This window comes from Cicer arietinum, chromosome 4 (genome assembly GCF_000331145.2).
Source record: "Cicer arietinum cultivar CDC Frontier isolate Library 1 chromosome 4, Cicar.CDCFrontier_v2.0, whole genome shotgun sequence".
NCBI lineage: Eukaryota > Viridiplantae > Streptophyta > Magnoliopsida > Fabales > Fabaceae > Cicer > Cicer arietinum.
In genome coordinates, this window is record NC_021163.2 from 38750648 (window position 1) to 38760302 (window position 9655).

Genomic DNA, 9655 nt, shown 5'->3' on the forward strand with positions numbered 1-9655 from the left:
TCCCTCCACACAAACATATAAATATATATATATATATATATATATGTATTAATTATAATTAACAAATATCTAGATATTTGTTAAATTACCATTTCACCCGTAACGCATTAAATTCTCCGTAAAGGATTCATCGCACTTAATTTAATTTATTTATCGACGAGTAATTCTAAACGGCATCAAAATATCTTTTTGATCATATAAACTCCAAAATATTATTACTTTGGCTAAAAAGCCTCCGAGCCAAAATCCAAAATACACAAAAGTACATAAAGTATACTTTAAAATTATGGGTCTTACATCACTAGTGATGTAGTCTTCCTTTCCTTTTCCTTGGAGGAAGATGCGGATAGATCTGGACCATTGTGTGTAATTCTGTCCATTGAGTTTGTAGCTAGTAATAATAGTTGTTTCATGATGACTGGTGGTGTTTCTAGTCGTTGCTGCCTTAGGGTCAACATCTAGGATGCTTTGACTGCTCTAATTTTCTTCCATGAGAAAATCCTAATTTATTTTTTTTTTCGAATCAGAACTGTAGCTCTGATACCATGTGAATATGTTGTATTTCTTATTGATTTTGTACAGAATACAATATGGTATAAATAGCATAGGGAGTACAAGTAAAATAGAAAGCTAATTAAATCGTAATTAACTCAATTATTTACAATAAAAGAGAGAAATTATCAGGCTATTAAATGGTAAGATAATATTCCTACAGTACAACTAATGAAAGTTGTACAATTGACAAAATCGTAACCAACAGTTAGTGTTTGGAAATTGAGTAGCATATGATGACTTGCCCGACCTTATAAAATTCGATTAGAAGAATACACAAGGTTGTATTGTTTGCATTAATATTTTGGACAACTTGTGTAAAGATTTCCCCTTATACCTAAAACAATATTGCAATTATGTTTAAATTTTAACATCATACATACATGTGTTCAACATAGGCTTCAGGTGGTTCCACCATTTGAAACTGTAAAGGACTTGAGAGGAGCTGGTTCAGTTATTAGAAAACTTTTATCAATAGATTGATATGGCTAACACATCATTAAAAACCATTACAGACAACAAGAGGTTATTTATAACAGCGTAGTCATTTCATTTACGGTATAGTATATAATGGTGAATTCAAGTGGTAATATTATAAATTCCTATATGCAGGTTATGGTTTGGTATTCTGATTCTGGTAAAGATGTTGGGCGCTTTACAGCTGCTTGGGGACTTTATAGAGCTCAAGAGCATGTAGTGGCTGCTTGCAATGAGTACGATATTATGGTTACCTTGTTCCATGGTCGTGGAGGGAGTATTGGTCGTGGTGGAGGCCCAACATATCTGACTATTCAGTCCCAACCACATGGCTCTATGATGGTGGGTTATGCATCTTTAGTCCTAGATTCTAAAAAAGTTATTCTGGTATTCAATAATAAAAATTAGACATTGTTTTGGGATTATCAGTCATAGTGAAAATCATTTTTTTATGAAAAATCAGTTATAAAAAATAATTTTTTTAGAAGCTACTAAAAACGACTTCTCATTTGAAGTAATTTTTAGATTATTTTTTTAGGCCCATTTGTTACATTTTCTAAGAAAAGTGATTTTTTTACGAAAAATAACAGTAACAAATGAGCCCTAGATCAAATCATCTTTCCATTGAGTATGTGGAAACTAGTTTTGTTTTTGATTAAGTTGTTATCTGCATTGACATTAGAAGCTCAATCCCCACCAAACAAAAAACTTCATCAAATTATATCAAGGCACTAAAATAAGTGATGCTCTTTATATGGCACATTGCAGGGAACCCTTCGGTCAACCGAACAAGGAGAGATGGTGCAGGCAAAGTTTGGGTTGCCACAACAGTTGTGCTACTTGCTACCCTTCGTCCACCTCTCCAACCCCAAGAGGAAAAATGGCGTAATCTCACGGAAGACATTTAAAAAATAAGTTGTTAATGTTACAGCAATGTAGTCTATGAAAATCCAGAATTCTTGTCCTACTTCAATGAGGCCACACCTCAAGCAGAGCTCAACTTCCTGAACATAGGTAGCCACCCTACAAGAAGAAAGACCAATACAAGAATTGGAAACCTTGTAAATTACATGTTTTTGATGACGACAAGAACACCAACTATGGACAATGCAGCAAGATCAAAAAGAAGATCAAACCATCTTGAATAAGCTTCCAAATCCAAATAATAAATGATTAAATGTAAAGGTATATGATACAAATCAATAGTTCAAATACATGAGAACAATTCATATTTACATATGCATTTAACATGTTTTCGAAAATCAAAAACAACATTAACAAATCATTTAAAATCATATTTTTGACAATTTGCATAAGTGTATTCGAATACACCATGTTGTATTCGAATACAACTTAAGTCAGAGGCAAAACGTTAAATGGTGTATTCGACTACACTCATCTGTAGTCGAATACAAGCTAAGTCAGTGGCCAAGTGTATTCGACTACACCCATATGTAGTCGAATACAAGTTAAGTCAGAGGCTAAAATACATTAATCTGTATTCGACTACACTGATGTGTATTCGAATACAAGATGTAAAATTTGAATTTTTTGAACGTTACAAAGACGTGTATTCGAATACACATATACTGTATTCGAATACACCTAGAAACATTACAATTTTTCAGATCTGGAATGCCTCTAGAACATTGTAATTTTTCATCAAACCTCTTGGATCAATGGCCACGAATCTGAAAGGATGTTTTATGGAGTATAAATACCCCATAACTTCAGATCAAAAATTAACCATCCTTGAATTAATTCATTTGAACAACTTTGAACAAAATTCTGATTTTTCTAAGTACTTGCATTAGATTTTCATATCATTCTAAAAAGTTCTCAAGTACTTGAATTACTATTGAGTTGTTTATCAATATACCACATCTTAGATTTATTCAAACCTTATTGTATCATTTGTACAAGTAAGATAGTGGTGTGCTATCTTAGAAAGAATTGTTAGAAGTTTTGTAGCAAGAATCCCAGGGTGGGAATTGTACATTTTCTGACAAGTAGTTGATTAATCTCTTGTGGTGTGCAAGAGGACTGGACGTACCCTTGGTTATAAGGGGAACCAGGATAAATCTTATCGTGTTCATTTACTTACTGCACTTGTTATTAAGCCTTGTTCTTAAACTCAGAAAATCTGATTACCATATCACTAAAAACAAGAAAATTTACTAACACCTAATTCACCCCCCCTCTTAGGCGTACTTCTATACTAACAATTGGCATCAGAGCAGGTTAAGGTAACTTATTCCTCGATCAATTACTCATGGCTTCCGCACAACCTGTCTTTAGAGATGGTGGTAGCAGTACCAAGCCACCATGTTTTGTTGGAGAGCACTACGATTTTTGGAAAATCCGTATGCAAGCATATCTCGAAGCACAAGGAGATGACATATGGGATGCAGTTGAAAATGGTCCTCATATTCCAAAAACTGTCATCAATAACAAAGAAGAAATAAAGATAAAAAATTCTTGGACGAATGAGGATAAAAGAAAACTGCTTTTCGATAAAAAGGCTAAGAATATATTACAATCTACACTAGGAATGGATGAGTTTTTCCGCATATCTCACTGTAAAACAGCAAAAGAAATATGGGATACGTTGGAAGTAACTCACGAAGGCACCATTGAGGTAAAAAGATCCAAACTCAACACACTATCACAAGAATATGAGTTATTTCGAATGCAGCCCAGAGAATCTATTCTAGATTTACAGAAAAGGTTCTCCCATTTAACCAATCATTTGACAGCACTCGGAAAAATCTTCACAAATGATGAACTAAATCTAAAAGTACTAAGGTCATTGACAAGGGCATGGCAACCAAAAGTTACATCAATATCGGAAAAGAAAAGCCTATCCAAGATGTCTATTTCTGCACTATTTGGAAAACTTCAAGAGCATGAAATCGAACTCGGAAGGCTAGAACAAAATGAAAGTCAAGAAAAGAAGAACAAAAATATTGCTTTAAAGACCGAATCAAGAGAACAAAGCAAAGATAATGATTCAGATGAAGATGAAAATATTATCCTTCTTGTTAAGAAATTTGGTAAATTTCTTAAAAACGATAGAACATTCAAAAAGAAAAGCTTCAAGAAGAAAGATAATTCTACATCAAATCAAAACTTCACTTGCTTCGAATGTGGAAAACAAGGACATATTAAAGCAGACTGCCCAAACCTTGCTAAGAAGAATGTCAACAGAAAGAAAGACTTCAAGAAAGCATACATAGCTTGGGAAGACAATGAAGTAAGTTCATCTTCAGAAACAGAAAGTGAAGAATGCGCCAATGTTGCATTAATGGCCTCGCATCAATCAGATGATGAAGAGGTTAGTAATATAGACTCTCCTCATTATAATAAGACTAATAATGAATTAATTATAGAATACAATGATGCTCAAAACGCAATAAAAGAATTACTTATTGAATGTAAAAATCTGTTAAACTAGTATCAACATAAAAGAAACAAATCTCAAGTTTACAAGAAAAAGTTGATATTATGGAGAAAAATTCTGAAAAACTAAAACAGAATTCTGCATGCAATAAATGTGAATCCCTCTCTTTCAAAATTGTTCAATTAAAACAAGAAAAAGTTGATATTATGGAGAAAAATTCTGAAAAACTAAAACAGAATTCTGCATGCAATAAATGTGAATCCCTCTCTTTCGAAATTGTTCAATTAAATAGAGTAATTGAACGATACGAAAAGGGACAATTAGGATTGGAAAATGTTCTAAACATGCAAAGATACTCAAATGATAAAAGTGGTCTTGGATACTCAAAATTTGATAAACCAAATTTGAACAAAACTATTTTTGTTAAAGCAGGTAGTCAATCTAATCAAGATAAGATTATAGTTATGAAAAAGGATGATCTTTATAATAAGAAAATTATTCAAAATAAATCTCATACATATGTTACTAACAGTAGATTTAATCCTACTTGCTCTTATTGTGGTCTTCATGGTCATACACCTAATACATGTCATATTAGAAATATTAGTGTTCCAAAAGGTCATTTCATATGGGTAAAGAAAGGTACTAACCATCAAGGACCCAAAGCACATTGGGTACCTAATAAAGTTTGATTTCAATTTTGTAGGTAAGCAAACAAAAGACTTCAAACATGTGGTACTTGGATAGTGGCTGCTCTAAACACATGACGGGTGATATAACAAAATTTTCAGCTTTAACACTTGAGTCAAAGGGACATGTAGTATATGGAGACAACAACAAAGGAAAAATTTTAGGCATTGGAAAAGTTGGTACAGCACCATCTCCCTCAATTGAAGATGTCTTATATGTTGAAGGTCTAAAACATAATCTCATAAGCATCAGCCAGCTTTGTGACAAAGGATACAAGATAGTTTTTAATAAAGATGAGTGCGTCATCCAAAATGAAGCTACAAATGAAACTCAGTTTGTTGGTAAGCGTTTCAAAAACATTTTCATACTTAATTTTGAAGATTTATCCTTGAAAATGAAATGTCTTTTGGTAAGCGACAATAATGATGCTTGGCTATGGCATAAGAGATTTGCTCATATTCACATGGATCATTTAAACAAATTGGTCAAGCATGATCTTGTTGTAGGCTTACCAAAAATAAAATTTATAAAGGATAAATTATGTGACGCTTGTCAAAAGGGCAAACAAACAAAAAGTTCTTTCAAACCTAAAAATGTTATTTCAACTTCTAGACCGCTACAATTGATACATATGGATTTGTTTGGTCCATCAAGAACCAAAAGTCTTGGTGGAAACTCATATGGACTAGTTATTGTTGATGATTACTCAAGGTTCACTTGGACCTTATTTTTGGCAAATAAAAATGAAGCTTTTAAGGCATTTAAAAACTATGCCAAGCTAGTCCAAAATGAACAATCTGCCAAAATTGTATCAATTAGAAGTGATCATGGAAGGGAATTTCAAAATACTTCATTTGAAGAATTTTGTGAAGAAAATGGTATTTTTCACAATTTTTCTGCACCAAGAACACCACAACAAAATGGGGTCGTTGAGAGAAAGAATAGATCCTTAATAGAGCTTGCTAGAACTATGCTAAGCGACTCAAATCTACCAAAATACTTTTGGGCAGATGCTGTAAACACAGCATGCTATGTTTCCAACCGGGTAATTATTAGGCCAATTCTTAAGAAAACTCCATATGAACTTTACAAAGGTAGAAAACCCAATATCTCTCACTTTCACATTTTTGGATGTAAATGTTTTGTGTTAAATAATGGTAAAGACAACCTTGGAAAATTTGATGAAAAAGCTGATGAAGGTATATTTCTCGGTTACTCTTTATCTAGTAAAGCATTTAGAGTCTTTAATAAAAGAACCTTATTAGTTGAAGAATCAATGCATGTAACCTTTGATGAAACTAACCCCATAAAAGAAGAAAATATTATTTCTTGTGATGATGATGATGTTTTTGAAAGTAATGATCCAAGCAAAGAACTTCAACAAGAAAGTGGAGTCAATATTGAAAGGCAAAGTGATGATCTTCCTAAAGAATGGAGAACCCATAGATATCACCCTATTGACAACATCATAGGTGATATAAATAAAGGAGTCACAACAAGGTTAAAATTGCAAGATGCTTGCTTAAACATGGCGTTTGTTTCTCAAATCGAACCCTCCAAAATTGGTGAAGCACTTAAAGATGATCAATGGATACTTGCCATGCAAGAAGAACTCAATCAATTCGAAAGAAGCCAAGTTTGGGAACTTGTTCCTAATCCTGGAAATAAACACATCATTGGTACAAAATGGGTGTTCAAAAATAAACTAGATGAGAATGGCATAGTTGTTCGCAACAAAGCTAGATTGGTTGCTCAAGGATACAATCAAGAGGAAGGGATAGACTTTGACGAAACATTTGCTCCGGTAGCAAGACTAGAAGCCATACGTCTACTATTAGCATATGCTTGCTCCATGAATTTTGAGTTATATCAAATGGACGTGAAAAGTGCATTTCTCAATGGGTACATAAATGAAGAAGTTTATGTCAAGCAGCCCCCTGGATTTGAAGATTCCAAAAATCCCTCACACGTTTACAAATTGAAAAAGGCTCTTTATGGTCTAAAACAAGCTCCAAGAGCTTGGTATGACAGATTAAGCACCTTTTTATGTGAACGAGGATTTGACAAAGGAGAAGTTGATAAAACGTTATTTGTCAAAAGAGAAAATGGTCACACATTATTGGTTCAAATTTATGTTGATGATATAATATTTGGATCAACCAACAAGGACATATGTGAAGAATTCTCTTCAATAATGCAAGGAGAATTCGAAATGTCCATGATGGGAAAATTAAACTATTTTCTTGGACTTCATATCAAGCAACTTGAGCACGGCATCTTCATCAATCAAGCCAAATATTGTAAAGAATTACTAAAGAAATTTGAAATGGAGAATTGCAAAGAAAGTACAACTCCAATGGGCTCCGGAACATATGTTGATAAAGATGCATCAGGAATTTCCATCGACATATCCAAATATCGAGGTATGATTGGATCATTATTATATCTAACGGCCAGCCGGCCAGATATCATGTTTAGTGTTTGTTTGTGTGCAAGATTTCAGGCAGATCCGAAAGAATCACATCTAGTAGCTGTTAAAAGAATTATGAAGTATCTGAAAGGAACAACAAATGTAGGCCTATGGTATCCTAAGGGTAGCATATGTAGCCTAGTAGGATACTCTGATTCGGATTATGCGGGATGCAAAACAGACCGTAAAAGCACCAGTGGCACATGTCATGTCTTAGGAAATGCCCTTGTTTCATGGTCTTGTAAAAAGCAAGCTTGTGTTGCACTTAGTATTGCTGAAGCTGAATATTGAATATATTGCAGCAGGAAGCTGTTGTGCCCAGATTCTCTGGCTCAAACAGCAATTACATGACTATGGAGTTGATCTCGGATGCATTCCCTTAAGATGTGATAACACAAGCGCAATAAACATCTCAAAGAATCCAATCATGCACTCCAGAACTAAACACATCGATATCCGACATCATTTTCTACGGGATCATGTACTTAAAGGTAATGTTGAGGTAACATTTGTTGATACACACAATCAATTGGCTGATATATTTACAAAACCATTACCTAAAGACTCATTTTATAAAATCCGAAGAGAACTTGGTATTTTGAGTGAATTTGATCTTTAACCATTGCATGATATACATAGTTTGCCATATCTCTTATGTCTTATTGATTATTTCCTTTTGATATATGAATTTGTGTATTACATGATGCAATTTTCATAAAAAAACTGAGTTTTTAAGCAAAACTGTGCTTATGTAGTCGAATACAAATGTCTGTATTCGAATACAAACTTTCCCAGATTTCCTGTATTCGAATACAAAGGATGTGTAGTCGAATACACGTTCCCAGAAAAATGTGTATTCGAATACAAGAAGGTGTAGTCGAATATACCTTCGCGTTTTTGCCCAGATATAAAAGTTGCTACACATAAGTTAGGGTTATTTCATTTGGTATTCAAATACAGCCCCAGTTTCTTCTCTCTTCTCTCCCAAACTCATTCATCCTCCTTCCACTTACTTACCCATTCACCCAACCTAACAAAATCCATTACTCTTTACTTCCTTCTTGTCACCCCTCTTCAAATCTCTCACAACTCTCACATTTTCTCTAAAACCCACTTTCACCAAAAATACCCCTTCTCACCATGGATGCCCGCAAACGAGGACCACGCACCAAACATGCAGCAGTAGGTCCCTCACGAAAACGAACCAAGACTCCTAACATCACGGATCTGTCCCGGCTTCTACACACACCGGAGGAAATTGATCGTTTTCGCACTTTCTACTCGGACAAGCGACTTATTATCCCAAAATATGGTACTTTGGACTCTTTCTCTGACTTTAAATTTCCTGCGTTGCTTAAAGCACAACATGTTGAAGAGTTTATAGGCTACAAAGGTCCAGTTCATCCAGATTTGGTTAGGGTTTTTTATTGTAATCTCATACAAGAGGGCAAACTGCTAGTCTCGCGCGTTAAGGGTAAAGTTATTCGTTTAAATACCAAACCCATTGGAGAAATTCTGAATATTCCTTTTAATGGTGAACAATTTTGTCCAAACAATTTATGTGAATGGGGTGATATTTCTAAGTATGATGCGTATGTCTCCCTCTGTCGGTTTGATCGCCGCACCATGGAACAAAAGAGAGCTCAGGCAGGTTCCAAATATGCCCAGCAACGGTATGGTGTGGGAAATCTTACTGTTGATTATCGGCTTCTACACTATTTCCTTAGCTACATTCTGGTTCCGAAGGCTGGAAATTACTCCCAAATTTCGGAGTTTGAACTGCAAATTATGAATTTCATGTTTGAAGGTCGTCAACTTAATTGGGCATTTTTTGTGAAATCTATCATGCTTGGATCTCGCGAAGCAATTGGCTTACCATATGCAAAGGAAGTTTCACGAATTTTGGAACACTTTGGTGTGGACTTCTCTGATGAAGTTATGTTTACACCCACCAAAGAAAATATGCTGGATTTATGTGTCTTGCCTAGCATGAGGGTCATATGGAATGAAGAGCTTGAAGCATTTGTGCATAAAGGTGATCATGGTCAACCATCTGAAGATGCACC

General features: G+C 34.4%; 1 pseudogene; it reads left to right on the top strand.

Moving 5' to 3' along the window:
• The first annotated feature begins 1122 nt into the window (after positions 1 to 1122).
• Positions 1123 to 9655, top strand: part of LOC101515655 (phosphoenolpyruvate carboxylase 4-like) — an 11432-nt pseudogene continuing 2899 nt past the window's right edge.